The following is a 19542-nucleotide window of genomic DNA, read 5'->3' as shown; positions in this document are numbered from 1 at the left end:
AGGGGTGGGCTGAATCCCCCTAAACATCTGTCTTGCCCACCCAATGAGAATAAAAAAATAACACCAAAAATTGATGTATTTTCTATTGGCTGAAAGCAACGTCACTCTTCACTTCACTGCTCTGGCTTTAGTTTGTAACAGAGAAGCATGCTACATGCTACAAGTGGAAGCAAAATACTGTGCAAAGGAATTTTAGACACACTGCACATATGTAAAATTAAGCATGACAAATTAATTGTGCAGTAAAATCAGATTCATTTCTTCGTTTTGCGGTCTTATTTTGTGCTGTTAACGAACAGCTATTATTTGATTGCAATATATAGGCTAGATTTTAACCTATTGACTTTCAGTAATGACTAAAAGCTCCATCTTCCGAAGCTCCCGCTTCAGAAATAAATCTGTTTCTCTCCATCTCAAACACCCCAATTCACGCTGCAGGTGGTAGCGAAAAAATGTGCAAAATAGTTCAGTTTAGGCGCGATGCGCGCTCACGATACCACATAAAAAACAGCAGACACGATGTAAAGTTCATTGTGCAGTGTAATCAGATTAATTCATTCAATTTATTAAAAGAAATTAAACAGAAATCAGTGATCGTTCAGTGAATGGGGAATGTTCTTAGCCCACTTTATTTTGTAGGCTTCTATTTATGTCCAGTTTAAATAACCGCTTTATTTAAGGTGTAAAACATCAATGAAATGTTTTCTGTTTTTTATATTTATATAAAAATAAATCATTTAAATCCTGCATGCATTGCAGTCATATACTGCAGTGTTTGTTGAATTCCAACAAAAGCAAACCTCAAGAGTGACTGAGCACGATAACAAAATAATTTAAAAAACATCTGGGTTATTTCATAAAACATTTTTTTACGTTTTCTAACGTTTTCTTAGTTTTGTGTTGCTTAAAACTAAATATGAACTTGTTTTTGCTGTGTTTCTGTTTTAAAAATGCAGGTCATCTTTTCTGTTTTCACCTGCTTTCACCAGTTCATTTTCTCCAAATAAATAAAAATAAATTATATGAAATTTGGGAGAAATGTTCTCAAAAGTTCACAGAAATAAACAAAAATGATCATTTTACCAAATCACATTCTTATCAAAAAAAGAGGAAAATACTTTTTAAATGGACTCTTAATTTTGTCTGCAGTTATACTGTCTGTGTGGATATCTGCTAGTCCACACTTCTGCACCTGGCAGGAACCGGGCCTGATTTATATTTATTTATATTTTTATATGTCAAGTTTTTGTAAGATTTCAGTATAGTATTTGCGCTCTTTCTGAGATGCGACTTGGTTTTTAGTGATTTTTCTGCATGAAAGTTGCACTGATACATATGTTTGACTTTTATACATAACTCATAGATAAAAAGTATTTAACATTATGTCTAAACACTATGGCATTAAAGTAGAGAGCTTTCTAGGCTATAAAAGATGGAAAGCAAATAAATCGTCGTGGCAGTTGTTTCAGTCAGTCGTCGGCTTTGGTTGCCATTAGCCTATTTAGGTTTAAAATGAATGCTGCTATTTTTTGGCTATTTCAAGCTATTTGTGTCATGACAGAAATACAAGACAACCCAGATGCGGTGAAAATCCGAAGGTGTTTATTATTTCAGGCAGCAAATCAGCAGTACAACCCCAACCGCGGACGTGTCGTGGTAAGAACTAGAGTCCCCGATGAGATGAGCGCGACGACTCGGACTGAGGATAGGTCTCTGACACAGAGACGAGGTAGGAAGTGCCTGGGGACCTCACTCGGTCCGGAACCCGTGCAGAGAACCAGGCGGTCGATAACGACCCGAAGTGGAATCCGGACTCCGCCTGCGAGATGCTGCCAGCCGAGGGTAGAGGTGGTGAACGCCAATGAGAGCTGCCGGGACACAGGAGGATGAACGAGACAATAGAAGAGGAAGAAACTTAACTAGACAAGACAAGATGAAACTCAAGAACATGACACGACTAGGGAGAATAACTTCAACAGACGAGCAGCAGCTGCGTCTGGGGCAGTCTGACACTACGGCTAAACAAGCAACGATCAGACAACAGACAAGATACACTGAGGGAATATAAGGGGAAAATAATGAGATGGAAAAGGTTGGCAGGTGTGGAGTAATTACGGGAACGAGTGCTTAATGAGTAACGTGACAGCAGGCGTGTAGGTGTGGAGTGGAAAATCACCAGTGCGGGAAAGCCTAAGGAGACACGAGGGCGGGGTGAAATACGCAGACACCGAGCACGCAGTCAGCCAGCGGCTTACCACGTGCTCAACAATAACAACACAACCCACGTGCAAATGAAACCCCGACCAGACCAAGACCGTAACAGTACCCCCCCCCACCAGCGCCCCCAGGCGCTTAGGGAGGGGGCTTACCTCGACACCGGTGGAAGTCCATGATCAACATGTCCTGTGACGGAATCCACGATCTCTCATCAGTATCAGTACCATAACCCTCCCAGTGCACTAGGTATTGAAAGCCCCTGCCTCGGCGGCGGATGTCCAGCAACTTCCTGACAGTATATGCCGGAATGCCGTCCTCCAGTCGGGGAGGAGGGGGGGGTGGGCCGGGAACTGGCTGGGTTAAGATGGGAAGAGACTACGTGTTTGACCCTGGACACATGGAATACAAGGTGAACTCGACCAAGATGCGAAGGAAGCTTGAGCCGTAGGACCACTGGATTAACCACCTTGGCGATCCGGAATGGCCCAATGAACCTGGGCGCCAGCTTACAGGAAGGCGCCCGGAGAAGTAGGTCCTTAGTAGAGAGCCATACCCGTTGACCACACACATAGGTAGGAGGAGAGACCCGGTGGCGATCGGCCGCTGTCTTGGTCCTCAAGGAGGTTTGGGCCAAAACCTCTCTGGCCCTCGTCCAGGTCCGGTGGCACCGCCGGACGAACGCCAGAGCTGAGGGAACCGCAGCATCGAGATCCTGGGAGGGAAACAGAGGTGGTTGATAACCCAAAGAGCACTCAAAAGGGGACATACCTGTGGCTGAAGAGGATAGGGAGTTGTGAGCATATTCCACCCACGAGAGCTGTTGGCTCCAGGAACTGGGATTGTTGGATGTCAGACAGCGGAGTCTCCGTCCGAGTTCCTGGTTGGCTCGCTCGCATTGCCCATTGGTCTGAGGGTGGAAACCTGACGACAGACTCACTGAGGCCCCGATCTGTCGACAGAACTCTTTTCAAAACCGAGAGATGAACTGAGGACCCCTATCGGACACGACGTCAACCGGCAGGCCATGAAGGCGGAAGACGTGGTCCACCATCAGTTGAGCCATCTCCCGGGAGGACGGGAGCTTGGGAAGAGGGATGAAATGGGCCGCCTTGGAGAATCGGTCCACCACCGTGAGAACTACAGTGTGCCCTCTAGACAGGTGAAGGCAAGTAACAAAGTCCAGGGTTTTGTGAGACCACGGCCGGGAGGGAATGGGAAGGGGACGTAGCAGACCTGAGGGAGGACGACGGGTAGTCTTGCTTTGGGCACAGACCGGGCAAGCCAACACGAACTGTCTGACATCGATGGTGACCGACGGCCACCAAAACCGCTGGCGCACAGACGCAAGGGTCCCCTTAATTCCTGGATGGCCAACCAGCCTAGAGGAATGACACCACTGGAGGACGTCAGGACGCAGCTGGACGGGAACGAACAGCCGACCCGCCGGGCACTCCTCCGGCGCTTGCACCCCGCGACCGGCCTCCTCCACCCGCCGCTCTATCTCCCAGACAAGAGCCCCGACGACCCTCTCCCAGGGAAGGATGGAGTCGACGACTCTCTCCTTGTCTGGTCCCTCAAACAGGCGGGAGAGAGCGTCCGGCTTGGTGTTCTTGGAACCAGGCCGGTACGACAGGGTGAAGCAGAATCTACCAAAGAATAGCGCCCAGCGGGCCTGACGTGAGTTCAGTCTCTTGGCTGAACGGACATACTTCAAGTTCCTATGGTTCGTCCAGACCAAGAATGGCTGCGTCGCTCCCTCCAACCAGTGGTGCCACTCCCCCAAGGCTAGCCGAACCGCCAGCAGCTCTCTGTTGCCGATATCATAGTTCCGTTCGGCGGGGCTGAGGCGGTGGGAAAAAAAGCGCAGGGATGCACCTTCCCATCATGACTGGCACGCTGGGACAAGACTGCGCCAACTCCGACATCGGAGGCGTCGACCTCGACAATGAACTGTCGATCAGGATCTGGAAAACAGAGCACAGGAGCAGAGATAAATCGGTACTTAAGTTTATCGAAGGCTACCTGCGCGAGTGAATTCCAACCGAACGAGATCTTGGTGGAGGTTAACGCCGTGAATGGTGCGGCCACTTGGCCGAAACCCCGGATGAAACGCCTGTAAAAGTTGGCGAATCCCAAGAACCGCTGCAGAGCCTTACGAGAGTCAGGAACCGGCCATGTGGTGACAGCCTTAACCTTAGCAGCGTCTGGTTCGATGCCTCGGGGTGAGATCACGTGGCCAAGGAACGAAACCGTATCGGAGTGGAATTCGCACTTCTCCGCTTTGACAAACAATTGGTTCTCGAGAAGACGCCGGAGAACCTCTTTGACGTGTTGGGTGTGTTCCTGGGGAGAAGAGGAGAAAATCAGAATGTCATCCAGGTACACGAAGACAAAACGATTAATCATGTCGCCCAGCACGTCATTAATGAGGCCCTGGAAGACGGCCGGAGCATTGGTCAGTCCAAACGGAAGAACCAAATACTCATAGTGTCCCGAAGGTGTGTTGAAGACCGTCTTCCACTCGTCCCCCTCGCGGATGCGAACCAGGTGGTATGCGTTGCGGAGGTCCAACTTAGTAAAGACCCGAGCTCCCTGTAAAAGTTTGAAGGCAGACGACATTAAGGGTAAGGGGTATTTATTCTTTACCGTTATCTCGTTCAAACCTCGATAATCGATACAAGGGCGTAGGGAGCCGTCCTTCTTCTGCACGAAGAAGAACCCCGCATCGGCTGGCGAGGAGGAGGGGCGGATGAGCCCGGCATTCAACGAGCTGCGAATATATTTCTCCATGGCCTCTCTTTCCAGAGCCGAAAGGGAAAATAACCGACCCTTGGGCGGAGAAGTGCCCGGGAGTAAGTCAATGGCACAGTCGTAGGGACGGTGAGGAGGAAGGGACGTCGCACGGGACCTGCAGAACACGGAGCGCAGATCATGATATTCCTCCGGAACCCCGGTCAAGTCAGCGATATCCACCTGCAACATAGGAGACACAGACACAGGAGAGGGAGCAGGACCAAGACAAGACACATGACAAGCAGGGCTCCACGCTAAAATAGAAGTGTTAACCCAATCAATGTGAGGATTATGCTGTGACAACCACGGATGCCCTACTACCAACGGGGTTGTGGGGGAATCGAGGATGTACAACTTAATCTTCTCACAATGATTACCCGACAGAAATAAGCTTACGTGAGGAGTGGTGTGAGTAACGGTGAAAAGTGGCAGTCCCGCCAGCGTCACGGCTGAGATGGGTGGATGCAGGGGAACCAAAGGAATACCCCACGCTCGAGCCGTGGCCGCGTCTAGAAAGTTTCCCTCGGCCCCAGAGTCAATTAAGGCCCTTCCAGTCGTAAGGCCGAAGGTGAGGCGGAACGGCAGCATGGTGTGCGGGAATGGAGAGGTATCTGTGATGGCGCCCACCCGGACTCTCCGCTCTACGGATGGGCATTGGCTTTTGCCGGGCAGTGAGTGACGACATGTCCCGCCGTCCCACAGTAAAAGCAGAGACCGTCCGCGAGACGCTGTTGCTTCTGGGCGGGCGTGAGGTGTGAACGCCCGATCTGCATGGGTTCGGACTCTGGTGGTGGATGGCATGTAGTGCTGGCCTCTCGGCTGAAGTTCCGGCTGGCATCCCGGCTGGAATCACGGCGTCGCCAGGCGGGAGGTGAAGCGTGTTGCCGGCGGCGGGCATTGATCCGGCTCTCGATCCTCAGGCAGAGATTGATCAAATCCTCCAGGTCCCGGGGAGGATCGAGCGCGGCGATTTCATCAGAAATGGTTGAGTTGAGGCCGTCAAGGAACCGCGCGCGCAACGCCCCGGCATTTCACTCACACGCAGCCGCTAGGGTCTTGAAGCAGATTGCGTAGTCCATGATGGTGGCTCTCCCCTGAGTGAGACGGGAGAGTTGGGCGGCCGCTTCATCACGACGGGCCGACCTATCGAACAAGCTGGTCATCTCCACGTGGAACTCCCGGAACGACCGACAACATGAGTCCTGGGCCTCCCACACTGCTACTCCCCACTGACGAGCTCGCCCGGTCAACAAGGTAAGAACAAAAGCAATCCGGGTCTCCTCTGTGGCATACCGGCGAGGTTGGAGTGCGAACACCAGAGAGCATTGGGAAAGAAACGCCCAACAGGAGTTGGGATCAACGTCATAGATGGGAGGACTGTTTGCATACGGCTCCGGATCACTCGGGACACCGTGCGGAGGAGGGCGTTGGACCCCTCCAGCATGTGCGGCACCTCGTAGAAGTTCGGAGACCTGGTGTTGCAATGCCGTCACCTGTCCCTGCAGCGCGTCAACCTCCTGGGCGGCAGCAGTAAGACGAGATGCCTGCTGTCCCAGCAGGGTACTGCTGTTGCAGCGCTGCTCGCAGCGGATCCTGTCCTGCTGGGTCGTGCATCTGGTCTGATCGTTCTGTCATGACTGAAATACAAGACAACCCAGATGCGGTGAAAATCCGAAGGTGTTTATTATTTCAGGCAGCAAATCAGCAGTACAACCCCAACCTCTAGTTCTGGTAAGAACTAGAGTCCCCGATGAGATGAGCGCGACGACTCGGGCTGAGGATAGGTCTCCGACACAGAGACGAGGTAGGAAGTGCCTGGGGACCTCACTCGGTCCGGAACCCGTGCAGAGAACCAGGCGGTCGATGACGACCCGAAGTGGAATCCGGACTCCGCCTGCGAGAAGCTGCCGGCCGAGGGTAGAGGTGGTGAACGCCAATGAGAGCTGCTGGGACACAGGAGGATGAACGAGACAATAGAAGAGGAAGAAACTTAACTACACAAGACAAGATGAAACTCAAGAACATGACACGACTAGGGAGAATAACTTCAACAGACGAGCCGCAGCTGCGTCTGGGGCAGTCTGACACTACGGCTAAACAAGCAACGATCAGACAACAGACAAGATACACTGAGGGAATATAAGGGGAAAATAATGAGATGGAAAAGGTTGGCAGGTGTGGAGTAATTACGGGAACGAGTGTTTAGTGAGTAACGTGACAGCAGGCGTGTAGGTGTGGAGTGGAAAATCACCAGTGCAGGAAAGCCTAAGGAGACACGAGGGCGGGGTGAAATATGCAGACACCGAGCACGCAGTCAGCCAGCGGCTTACCACGTGCTCGACAATAACAACACAACCCACGTGCAGATGAAACCCCGACCAGACCAAGACGTAACAATTTGGTCAATTTTTGCAATAAAATAAACCAGCACAAAAAACAGTAATATAAATCTAAGTCAAACAATTGAACTATCTGCTGTTTTGGGAGAAGTTGCATAACTGGGAAAATCTGTACGGTCACATTTGTGAGAAAATCTGCACGGTCACATTAGTGAGAAAATCTGGACGATGACATCTGTGAGAAAATCTGCACGGTCACATTTGTGAGAAAATCTGGACGATCACATTTGTGAGAAAATCTGGACGTCACATTTGTGAGAAAATCAAGCTGAGAGAATCTCATAAAAAGGTGAGACTTAAACACAGTACATTTATATGTTACACCTTTGCATTTTATCTCGAATTGCATTATGTATTTGTAAAACGCTTTCTGTTTGTTTCAGAGTTTAGTTTCTTTTGCAAAAAAGGTTGCGTTTGTTTGCAAAACGTTGGATTTGTTTGTAAAGTTTAGGCAAAATTTTCGCTCCATAGTGCTGACAAACAAAGGATCCAGAAACGAGTTTACAGTAGCCTACGTCTCTGTCAACCCCAGTTTACACTACAACCCCTAATGATTTGTCTGAAAGAAATAGCAACAGTCTGAGAAACAGATTCGAACAATTTGTGTAAAAATCCCAACGCGGCTCTTGAAACCAACCAGCTCAGCCAGATCATTGCACAGTGTGTAATTCAAACAAATATGTAATGCATGTGTTCAATCTATGCCCAAATGGAGAGTAAAGCACATTGTAGTGTACAGAAACATCCCAAAGTTAGGAAAAATATATAGCTGAAATGAAATAATGCATAGCAAGCACTGAAGTAACGCAGGCCCAAGAATGTTGTAAATTTAAAGCTAAAAATAGTAAAAGGTTTTATAAATGTTTCCTTTTTTTGTTTGTTTGGTTGGCACAGCCAAGCTTCACCGCAGTGAAGCTGAGATCAACATTTGCGTAAAACAATAGTTATGTCAAATGCCCCAGTTAAGAGAAAAACAATGCATACATTTTCATGAAGTCAACATTCCATGAAATAAATTTGTTTCGTTTTTGGATAAACAACCAAAAACAACCAAAGTAGGTGTGTAAATATTTAAGTATAGACGAATCAAATTGATTCAACAGGTTTTTGATTTGATTCAAAACGATTTCTGAAATTTCAGAACAATTTGATTCACAATTAAAATCGATTAAATTCAATTCGATTCACGATAAAAGTCAATTAAATAAAAAATATTATTTTTAGTTAAATTTGATGCACTAAGCAGCATTTTCATTTAACAACTTAATTCAAGTAACTTAAAGGACTTTATTAGCCTTAATGTATAAATAATGACAAATGACAAACTGTTCATTTTACCCAGTGTTTTCATTACAATTATTTATGATGTACCAAAATCTGGACACACTGGACTGAACACTGAAACTGTAGCCTACATTCTAAATGAACTTGTGTTCTGAACTACAGAATTATAAACTCGATTAATGTGAAAATAGTTAACCATTTCAAAACGTAATGACGTAATTAACGAATGTGAAATACTAGAACCTAACTTTGAACAATTACATGTCAGGATCCTGTCCTTCCTATTCCGAGTTTTCTGCCTTCTGGACAGGGTCGTGACAGTACCGTGTCTTGTGTGTGTGTTTCGTCTTGTGTGGAGACACGTGGCGGTTTTTTTTACATTTCGCAGCGTGTCCTCCTGTCTTTCGTTTATCTCCGCCCCCTTGTTTCTCCGTTAGTGTTTCATCTCCTTCACCTGTCCTTCACCGTCCCTGTGTAATTATCCCTTGTTAATGTTTCCTTATTTAATGTCTCGGTTCCTTTTGTCCCTAGTCGTTGCATTGTTCCTTGTCCCTCCAGTATTTGTTTGCCTCACCTTACCTTGCCTCGTGTTCCGGATCCCTCATTCCTGTTTGCTGTGGACTTTCCTTTCTTCGTGTTGGATTTATTATTTTGGATTTATTCATCGTGTTTGTTTTATCCCCCTTGCGGGAAGTATTTTAGTTTATTTACTTGTTTTGTTTGTGACCGTTTTCCCCATCGTGGGTTTTTTGTTCCTATTGTTATTAAAAGTTTATTATTTAACCCTTTACCTGCCTGCGCTTGGGTTCTGTCCACCGATCCTTGACATTACAGCTAGTATCCAAACTTTTTAAATGGGCCTAACAACTCAATAAAATAACAAATGTATAGGAAAGAGTAGTTTTGCATGTCCATGTGCAATGCTGACTTTAAAGAACATATTTCAGAAAGGTATCTTACTTAATTACAACAACAACAACAATGATGATGATGTGCAGAGACCTCAAAACAGGTTTGGAAAACTGAATGCAGCAGTCGCAGTCAGGCCCGGGCCAATACGCAAAAACTTTTAACGGGCCGCCCGCCTCCATCTGTTCACGACAGCGTTGTGCTTTACATAACGTTTTGCATGCATTTTTAGACATGACATGTGAACAACCCTAACAGTTCTATGATAAAACCGTTGTCAAACATCAAACATTTAGCTACTTACATAACATTCTTTCACAGTTGAAATGGACCTGAAGTTTGGCTCCTGTCAATAGCAAATCCTGCCTTTTTTCATTTGATGGAACAGTAATCCTCACTTTCCTTCCCCTTTGATTGGCCTCCAGATTGACATGTAGGTTGACTGTAAGTGCTGTTGTGTTCAATAATGACTGTATGATTTGTTTCATTATTCATGATTTTTTTATTTCGTGACATGTAGATTGACTGTAAGTGCTGTTGTGTTCAATAATGACTGTATGATTTGTTTAATTATTCATGATTTGTTTATTTCGTTAAATGTATTTTAAGATACAAATATTGATGTTTTGAATTCTCATGAATTGCATGTAAATGAAACAAAACACAGATAATCAACTGTTACGACTCTGTTTGCTAAATATTAGATCTCTCTCTAATAAAGCACTTTTTGTTAACAATATGATAACAGATCATAAAATAGACATGCTCTGTTTGACAGAAACATGGCTAAAACCAGATGATTATATTACTTTAAATGAATCTGTCCCCCAAGATTATTATTATAAACATGAGCCTCGTCTAAAACGCAGAGGGGGAGGAGTCGCAGCACTTTACAATAACTCTATTAGCATTTCCCAGAAGTCTAACTCTAAATACAATTATTTTGAAGTCATGGTACTTCATGTTTCAACACCTAATACTAAGGATAAAACATTTTTAAAATTCTAGCAATTGTATATAGGCCTCCAGAGCACCACACAGATTTTATTAAAGAATTTGGTGGGTTCTTAACAGAACTAGTACTGGCCGCAGATAGAATCCTTGTCGTTGGTGACTTCCATGTAGATAACGATACAGATGCCTTAGGAATGGCTGTCAAAGACACTCTTAACTCCATGGGCGTTAGTCAACATGTGTCAGGACCCACTCACCTTCGTAATCATACTTTAGATTTAATACTGTCTTACGGTATAAATGTGGACGACGTTAAAATCCTTCAGCAGAGTGAAGACATTTCGGATCATTATCTGGTATTATGTTTGCTTCACTGGCCTACGGCTGCAAATAAAACTCCTTGTTACAAATATGGTAGAACAATAACTTCAACTACCAAAGATGCGTTTCTCGATAATCTGCCTGAATTGTCTCAAATCTCTAGCATGAGAAATAACGTTGAAGATCTTGACATTACCATTGAAAATTTGAACTCCACTTTCTCGTAAACGCTAGACACAGTTGCTCCTCTACGTTTAAAGAAGTGTAAAAATGGCAGTCCCACACCGTGGTATAATGAACACACTCAGGCTCTAAAGAAAGCGGCCCGAAAAATGGAGCGCAACTTTAAGAAAACTAAATTAGAGGTATTTCGCATAGCATGGAAGGATAGTATTCGAAAATACAGGAAAGCCCTAAAAACGTCTAGATCCGCCTACTTTTCATCACTAATAGAAGAAAACCAGCACAACCCTAGGTTTTTATTTAACACAGTGGCTAAATTAACCAAAAATAAATCGTCAGCGACTTCAGATACTGAATATCAGCATAACAGTGATGAATTTATGAACTACTTTATTGCAAAAGTTCATTCATTCTGCTGTATATAGAACATATCTTGTACTACAATAGTCTATTCTTATTTTTTACTTGTACATATTTACATACATGCATAGCTTTACTCTCTATATCTTTATCTAATGTTTATTGTATTGTATTTCACAAATAAAATCCATTGTATTAGAGAAAAAATTATAACAATGCAAACAGAAGTGAAACCCGCTGAACAAACGAACTACAGCGCCCCTACGGAGAAATTGCAGTTATTTTCTACCGTAGATTACGATGAACTGTCTAAAATCATTAGATCATCTAAATCAACAACATGCATACTAGACCCTATACCTACAAATCTACTAAAAGAGATGCTCACAGAAATTATAGATCCTCTTCTTAGTATTATTAACTCATCTCTGACATTAGGACATGTGCCTAAAGCATATAAGGTGGATGTTATAAGGCCCCTTGTCAAAAAAAACCAACTCGACCCTAGAGAACTAGGGAACTACAGGCCTATATCAAATCTACCTTTCATGTCTAAAGTTCTGGAAAAAGTAATTTCAACTCAATTATGCTCCTTCCTCCAAAGGAATGACATAAAGGAATAATTCCAGTCTGGATTTAGAGCATGTCACAGTAAAGAGACTGCTTTGATCAGAGTTACAAATGATCTGCTATTGGCGTCTGACCGAGGTTGTATCTCGTTATTGGTGCTGCTAGACCTTAGTGCTGCATTAAGACACCATTGACAACACCACACTCCTACATAGACTCGAAAATTACGTCGGCATTAAGGGAATAACTTTGAAATGGTTTAAATCTTATTTATCCGACCGTTTTCAATTTGTAGCAATAAACAATGAGGTGTCACGCAAATCGCAAGTCCAGTACGGTGTACCACAGGGCTCAGTCTTAGGGCCTCTGCTCTTCGCATTATACATGCTACCTCTAGGAGATATAATAAAGCGACACGGAGTTAGCTTTCACTGTTATGCTGATGATACTCAACTTTATATTTCCTCGAAGCCTCATGAAACACAGCTGTTCCAACGAATAATGGAATGCATAGGCGAAATAAAAAACTGGATGAGTAACAACTTTTTATTACTGAACTCGGACAAAATAGAAATGTTAGTTATTGGACCGAAAACCGCTTATGTAACAACCAAGAATACTGCTTAACTATTGACGGATGTTTCATAAAACCCTCGTCGTCAGCTAAGAATCTTGGCGTTCTATTCGATAGTAATCTGTCATTTGAGAGCCACGTCGCCAACACCTGTAAAATTGCATTTTACCATTTTAAGAATATATCTAAACTACGTCATATGCTTTCAATTTCAGATGCAGAGAAGTTTATTTATGCATTCATGACATCAAGACTAGATTACTGTAATGCACTGTAATCCCTGCAGTCTTATTACAAAAACTCCAAATGGTCCAAAATGCGGCATCTCGAGTTCTTACACGTACAAAAAAGTATGAACATATTAGCCCGGTTCTGTCAACCTTGCACTGGTTACCTTTAAAGCATCGCATAAACTTTAAAATCTTGCTTATTACCTATAAAACCCTATATGGTTTAGCTCCTCAGTACTTGAGTGAACTCCTCTTTACGCTCTCAGGCATCCTGTCAGTTGGTAATACCTAGAATTTCAAAATCAAGTGCAGGTAGTAGATCCTTTTCCTATCTAGCACCTAAACTTTGGAATAGTCTTCCCTGCACTGTCCGAGAGGCAGACACACTCTGTCAGTTTAAATCTAGACTAAAGATCCATCTTTTTAATCTTGCCTACACTACACTTCCATAATATAAATCTTCTGAGGGTTTAGGCTGCGTTAGTTAGATCAACCGGACGTGTGCATATTGTGTGTGTGGAGTGTTTTGTATGTGGGTATGTCTGTCTTCTGTGTTTTCACCTTTTTCATGTTTTTACAGGTATAACCCTAATTGTTTTGCTTATAGTCAATATGTCTCATGTACAACTGCTTTGTAACAATGAAAATTGTAAAAAGCGCTATATAAATAAAGTTGAGTTGAGTATCGATAGTATGATCGAAATTAGGATCGATCCACCCACCCCTAGCTTTGCCCTTGGATCTTGTTTGTGTTTTGCACTGCTCACATGTGTTTTGACCTCTTGCCTGTTTTATGAATTACGTTTTGGATTTCCCTTTTCATAAACTGGATTACTGCATTTGGACCCTTACCTTCACGTCTCTGTGTGCAGTTCATGACAGAAACATTCTGATTGGTGGTTATTTTGTCACTTTGTTCAAAAAAAGACCATGTCACAACACTATAGGCTTTCCCTGTATGTGAAATAAATGGGCCTTAATTAAGTTCAAATTAAAGTCTAGGAGCAGCATGTTTATCTAATTTGTATGCTGAAGAGGTTTATTATATCAAAACAGTACTGTTGCTACATTATTTAAACTCCAAATGCCACTTTCTCTTTTCAAAATTATTCACACAAAATATTCTTGGCAAATAACACATCTCCAGAGATGAACAGAAACCCTATTACTTTGGTCAACAAAAATGTACTTTTATTTCATTCAGCTATGCAACATTCTTTTGGCTTATATATTACATATTTGAATAAATATATGCATAGTTTATAATTCAAAGACATTTCAATGTGACATAAACACTGGAACCCTGTGTAATTTGGTTAGAAAAGCAAGCATGAGAGCCATAGATCCTGGGGTAGAGAAAACAGTTTTCTGTACTTTAAACCAGGGGTTGGGATATGGCACAAGACATTGAAACAACACTGAAGAACGCTGCAAAAAATCATTTTTTTCTCTTTGGCCTGCGATGACACAACATACATAACAAACACCGCCCAACGAATGATTTCTGTGCATGGATTACTGCTGAGTTTAATACAACAGAGGAATTGCTATCTTTGCAAGCCATGCATGGCACTACCGATAATGTAAATTTGTTTGACCAAGTTGTTTTGGCGATAATCAAATTTGAACTATCATTTGAAAAGCTAAGTGGCCTTGCCACAGATAGAGCTCCAGCCATGCTTGATTTAGTTGTAAGCCACTGTTTCAAAGATCAAGAGAGTCTGTCTGCCCATTCTCTGAAGCTCCACGGTGTATTGACAACTGTCGTTTCCACTGTAAATTTGATCAAAAACAGAGGACTAAACAGATGCCAGTTCAAAGAGTTACTGAGTGATCTTGAATCTGAGTTCAGAGATCTGGTTTACCATTGTGAGGTATGATGGCTGAGCTGTACAGATATGCTCATATGGTTTTACAAACTGATGGAAGAAAACAGTTAATGGAGATTTAAGGGATGCTTCACCCAAGAAACAAAATGTCCCCAGGCATTGTTGAAGATTTTATAGCCAAAATAATCCCTTATATGTATAAACTTATTCTACCATTATGTATTTGAAATATTCTATGCGATGTAGTTTTCTATGCCTGCATGTATGGAGGATGGGAGAGGGTCTGCAGCTCACATGATTGAGTCTGCCGCTCACATGATTTACTGTATAACCACATGTTGAAAATCAAATCAGGATGCTATAGAATAGACCTCCTGTTCCGACATGTGTCTGTGACCAAATTGGGCTGTAAGAGAATAGACCCTTTCTTCCTACTTCCTATGGTAATTAATAATAGTGGCATGTGCCTGAGAAGACGAGTATTTAAGCTGGGCTGGAAGAAGACATGTTAGTTGTTCTGTTGTTGTTCTGCAGGCAACTCGGCTTTGTATCTTTGATATTAAAGTCTTCCTTTGGCAATGGAACTCACAGCTTTGAGAGTGATTCTTCACAGCAAAAATAATCACAACAGCATCCTAACTGAATATGACATTTTTCTTGAAGAATAATGCAGTCGGAGTTATAATACCACATATCCTTTTACTTCCAAGCGTTAGAATGGGAGTGAATGGGGGGCAATTTTTTGAAGCTCTAAAAAGTGCATCCATCGATCAAAGAACTGCTCGACACGGCTCCGTGGTCTTAACAAAGGTCTTCTGAAGTGAATTGATGTGTTTGTTTAAGATAAATATCCATATTGACAACGCTATTAATGATAATGTCTAACGTCTCGGTTACATTTGTAACCTCGGTTCCCTGATGAAGGGAACGAGACGTTGTCTCGAACCGACAGATGGGGTTCGTCCCTGAGAACCAATCATTTCGACTACTTAGAAAATGCCAATGAAAATTGGCAAATTAAATTTGCATGCCTGACTCCGCCCCGGAAATCCGGGTATAAAAGGGAGACGGCGTGCATCATTCATTCACCTTAGTTCTGAGGAGCCTGAGACCTCTCACGACTGCTGCAGAGGACAGCACGTGTTGTGGCAAGGAGGACACAACGTGTCGGTCCCTCCATCAGGGAACCGAGGTTACAAACGTAACCGAGACGTTCCCTTTCTGTCGGTCTCTCGACGTTGTGTCGAACCGACAGATGGGGTTCCAATGGAAAATGCCATAACACTGTGCCCTATCACAATCTCAACGAAGCGACGGTGACTGGCCTGGGCGAGTCAGCCGTGAGCGCTACCGCGAAATTGTAACCTACCAGTGGGTAGGTAGGGGGTCCCAGAGCTTTCTTGAAAGGTGGAAAGGCCCTTACCTTCGGCCTCACAGGCGGCGGCCTTGTTTCTCTAACAGCGAGAAGCCGCCCGAAACCGTAAGGCCACTGGGTAAGCGCTACTTCCTCAAGTGGGGGATGCGCTACAGAGACCACTTCCTACCGCAGGGAGGAGACTAGTGTAGATAACAACATGGTCTCACCGATGGGGGAGAACTCATGGGAAGAAAGTGCGGCTGAAGAGAAAACCGCGAGGTGGAGGTCCTGCTGGGGATGTCATGGGTAACCAAGGTGGGAACCAGCATGAGGATACATCAGATGGAACCGCCCTACTGGGGGGTTGCAATGTCTGGTAGCACTAGGTCCGGTTAGAGCTATGATGCGAATAACTCCGGGAACCCGGCCTAAGGGGCAGGGCTGCTCTGCCCAGCCCGCCCCAGAAGGTGCTTGCTTAGTGATGGATGGAGTGCCTGTTCTTCGCCCAGTGGGGAAAAAAGGGAGGCTGAACAGGTATACTGACCCACTCGAGAGAGGGGGAAAAAGAACCGATAAGGCGTACACCCTACCAGTTGCTGGTCCTACATGTGGCCATGCAGGACGCGGGCTGACACCGGCTCTACGCGGAGGTTGTAGAACCTCGCGAAGGTGTTGGGTGTAGCCCAACCCGCAGCTCTGCATATGTCTGCGAGAGAGGCCCCGCGTGCCAGAGCCCAAGAGGAGGCTACACCCCGGGTGGAGTGGGCCCTCACTCCTAGGGGGCACAGGCGATTTAGGGATTGGTAAACTGCCATGACAGCGTCCACAATCCAGTGGGCCAACCTCTGCTTGGAGACAGCTCTCCCCTACTGCTGACCTCCGAAATAGACAAAGAGCTGATCCGAGCTCCTAAAGCTCTGTGTGCGGTCTAAGTAAAGGTGCAGCGCGTGTACTGGACACAACACGAACGGGGTTGGGTCTTCCTCCCCAGTGGGGAGCGCCTGTAAGTTCACCACCTGGTCCCGAAAGGGAGCAGTGGGAACCTTGGGCACGTAGCCGGGCCGAGGTCTCAGGATAACGAGAGAATCCCTGGGTCCGAATTCTAGGCAGTCAGGGGACACGGAGAAAGCCTGTAGATCCCCTACCCTCTTGATGGAGGTGAGTGCCATAAGGAGAACCGTCTTCATCGTGAGATGAGGAAGAGAGGCATCCCCTAGGGGCTCGAAGGGGGGCCTGGTGAGACCTGTCAGGGCTACATCCAGGTCCCAAGAGGGTATGGAGTGCGGACGAGGCGGATTGCGCCTCCTCGCGCCCTTTAAGAACCTAATGACCAGGTCGTGCTGCCCTAGAGACTTCCCAGCAACTGAGTTGTGATGAGCGGCAATGGCTGCTACATACACTTTCAGTGTGGAGGGGGAGAGGTTAGTCTCGAGTCTCTCTTGTAGGAAGGACAGCACGGACCCGATCGCACAACTCCATGGGTCTTCTACTCGAGAAACACACCAGGTCGAGAAGAGGCGCCACTTGTAGGCGTACAGAAGCCTAGTGGCAGGTGCCCTAGCCTGAGAAATGGTAGCTACCACCGCAGGGGACAGACCACTAAGGATCTCCTCGTCCCGTCCAGAGGCCAGACATGGAGGTTCCAGAGGTCTGGCCTGGGATGCCATAAAATGCCCTTCCCCTGAGAAAGCAGGTCCTTCGTCAGGGGAATCGGCCAGGGGGGAGCTGTCGTCAAGAGCATTAGCTCCGAGAACCAAGTCCAGTTGGGCCAGTGTGGCGCAACGAGTAACACTTGCTGCTCCTCTTCCCTGACCTTGCACAGGGTCTGTGCAATGAGGCTCACTGGGGGGAAGGCGTACTTCCGCTTGTCCCGCGGCCAGCTGTGCGCTAGGGCATCCGTGCCGAGGGGTCCCTCGGTCAGAGAGTACCAAAGCGGGCAATGGGTGGTTTCGAGGGAGGCGAACAGGTCTACCTGGGCCTGCCCGAACTGCACCCAAATGAGCTGGACTGCGCGGGGGAGGAGTCGCCACTCTCCGCGAGCCGTAGACTGACGAGAGAGCACATCGGCTGTCTCGTTCAGGTCGCCTGGGATATACGTGGCACGCAGGGAGCGGGTCACCTGCTGACTCCACCGGAGGAGGCGTCGGGCAAGTCGTGTTAACCGCAGTGAGCGAACGCCACCCTGACGATTGATATACGCTACTGCAGTAGTGCTGTCCGACCGGACCAGCACGTGCTTGCCCTGCACGAGAGGCTGCAGCCTCTTCAGTGCGAGTAGCAAGGTCCACAACTCTAGGCAATTGATATGCCAGCGCAGGCGGGGGCCCGTCCAAAGCCCCGACACTGCGTGCCCGTTGCACACTGCACCCCAACCCTGCAGGGAGGCGTCCGTTGTCACCACAACATGGCTCGTATCCTGCCCTAGGGGTACCCCTGCCCAGGAAGGTCATGGAAGACCAAGGGGTTAGGGTGCGTCGGCAGCGAGGCGTAATCACTATCCGCCTGCTGCCGGTGTGCCACGCTCTCCAGGGAACTCGACTCTGGAGCCAGTGTTGGATGGTCTCATGTGCATCAACCCGAGGGGTATCACCGCCGCCGAGGATGCCATGTATCCCAGGAGGCTCTGAAATAGTTTCAGGGGAACCGCTGACTGCGTGAAATGATCCAGGCAGTTCAACACTGACTGGGCGCGTACTGCGGACAGTCGCGCTGTCATGGTGACAGAGTTGAGTTCCATACCAAGATAGAGGATGCTCTGCACAGGGGAGAGCTTGCTCTTCTCTCGGTTGACCTGTAGTCCCAATTGATCTAGGTGCCGGAGCACCAGGTCCCTGTGTGCACACAACAGATCTCGCGAGTGTGCCAAGAAAAGCCAGTCATCGAGATAGTTGAGTACACTCACACCCATCTCCCTGAGGGGAGAGAGGGCGGCCTCCACGATCTTCGTAAAGACTCGTGGAGACAGAGACAGACCGAAGGGAAGGACTCTGTACTGATATGCCCGACCCTCGAAAGCGAACCGTAGGAACGGGCGATGACGAGGGAGAATCGAGACATGAAAGTAAGCGTCCTTTAGGTCGATTGCCATGAACCAATCCTGACATCTGACAGATGCCAGGATGCACTTCTGTGTGAGCATCCTGAACTGCAGCTTGTGCAGGTGTCTGTTCAGGGTACGCAGATCTAGGATGGGGCGGACCGCCCCCCCCCGCCTTTTTTGGGGACGATGAAGTAAGGGCTGTAAAACCCCTTGGACATCTCGGCTAAGGGGACGGACTCGATCGCACCCTTCGCCAGAAGGGTGGCGACCTCGCCCCGTAGTACGGGAGCATCCCGGCCTCTGACCGAGGTGGCGAAAATGCCCTGAAACTTGGGCGGGTTTCTGGGGAACTGGATCGCGTAGCTCCTCAGCCACCTTGACGGTGTGGGAAGCTCGAGCCAAGCTCCCAGGGACCGCCACAGGGGGACTAAGGGTACGATCTGCTTCATCGACCCCCCGGGGAGTGGTTCGATGGCTGGCAGTGCGGGTCTCTCGCCGGGGGGCCCCCGGGAAGAAGACTGG

This window comes from Triplophysa rosa, linkage group LG14 (assembly GCF_024868665.1).
Source record: "Triplophysa rosa linkage group LG14, Trosa_1v2, whole genome shotgun sequence".
NCBI classification, from domain to species: domain Eukaryota; kingdom Metazoa; phylum Chordata; class Actinopteri; order Cypriniformes; family Nemacheilidae; genus Triplophysa; species Triplophysa rosa.
Note: the sequence above shows the minus strand (reverse complement) of the source record.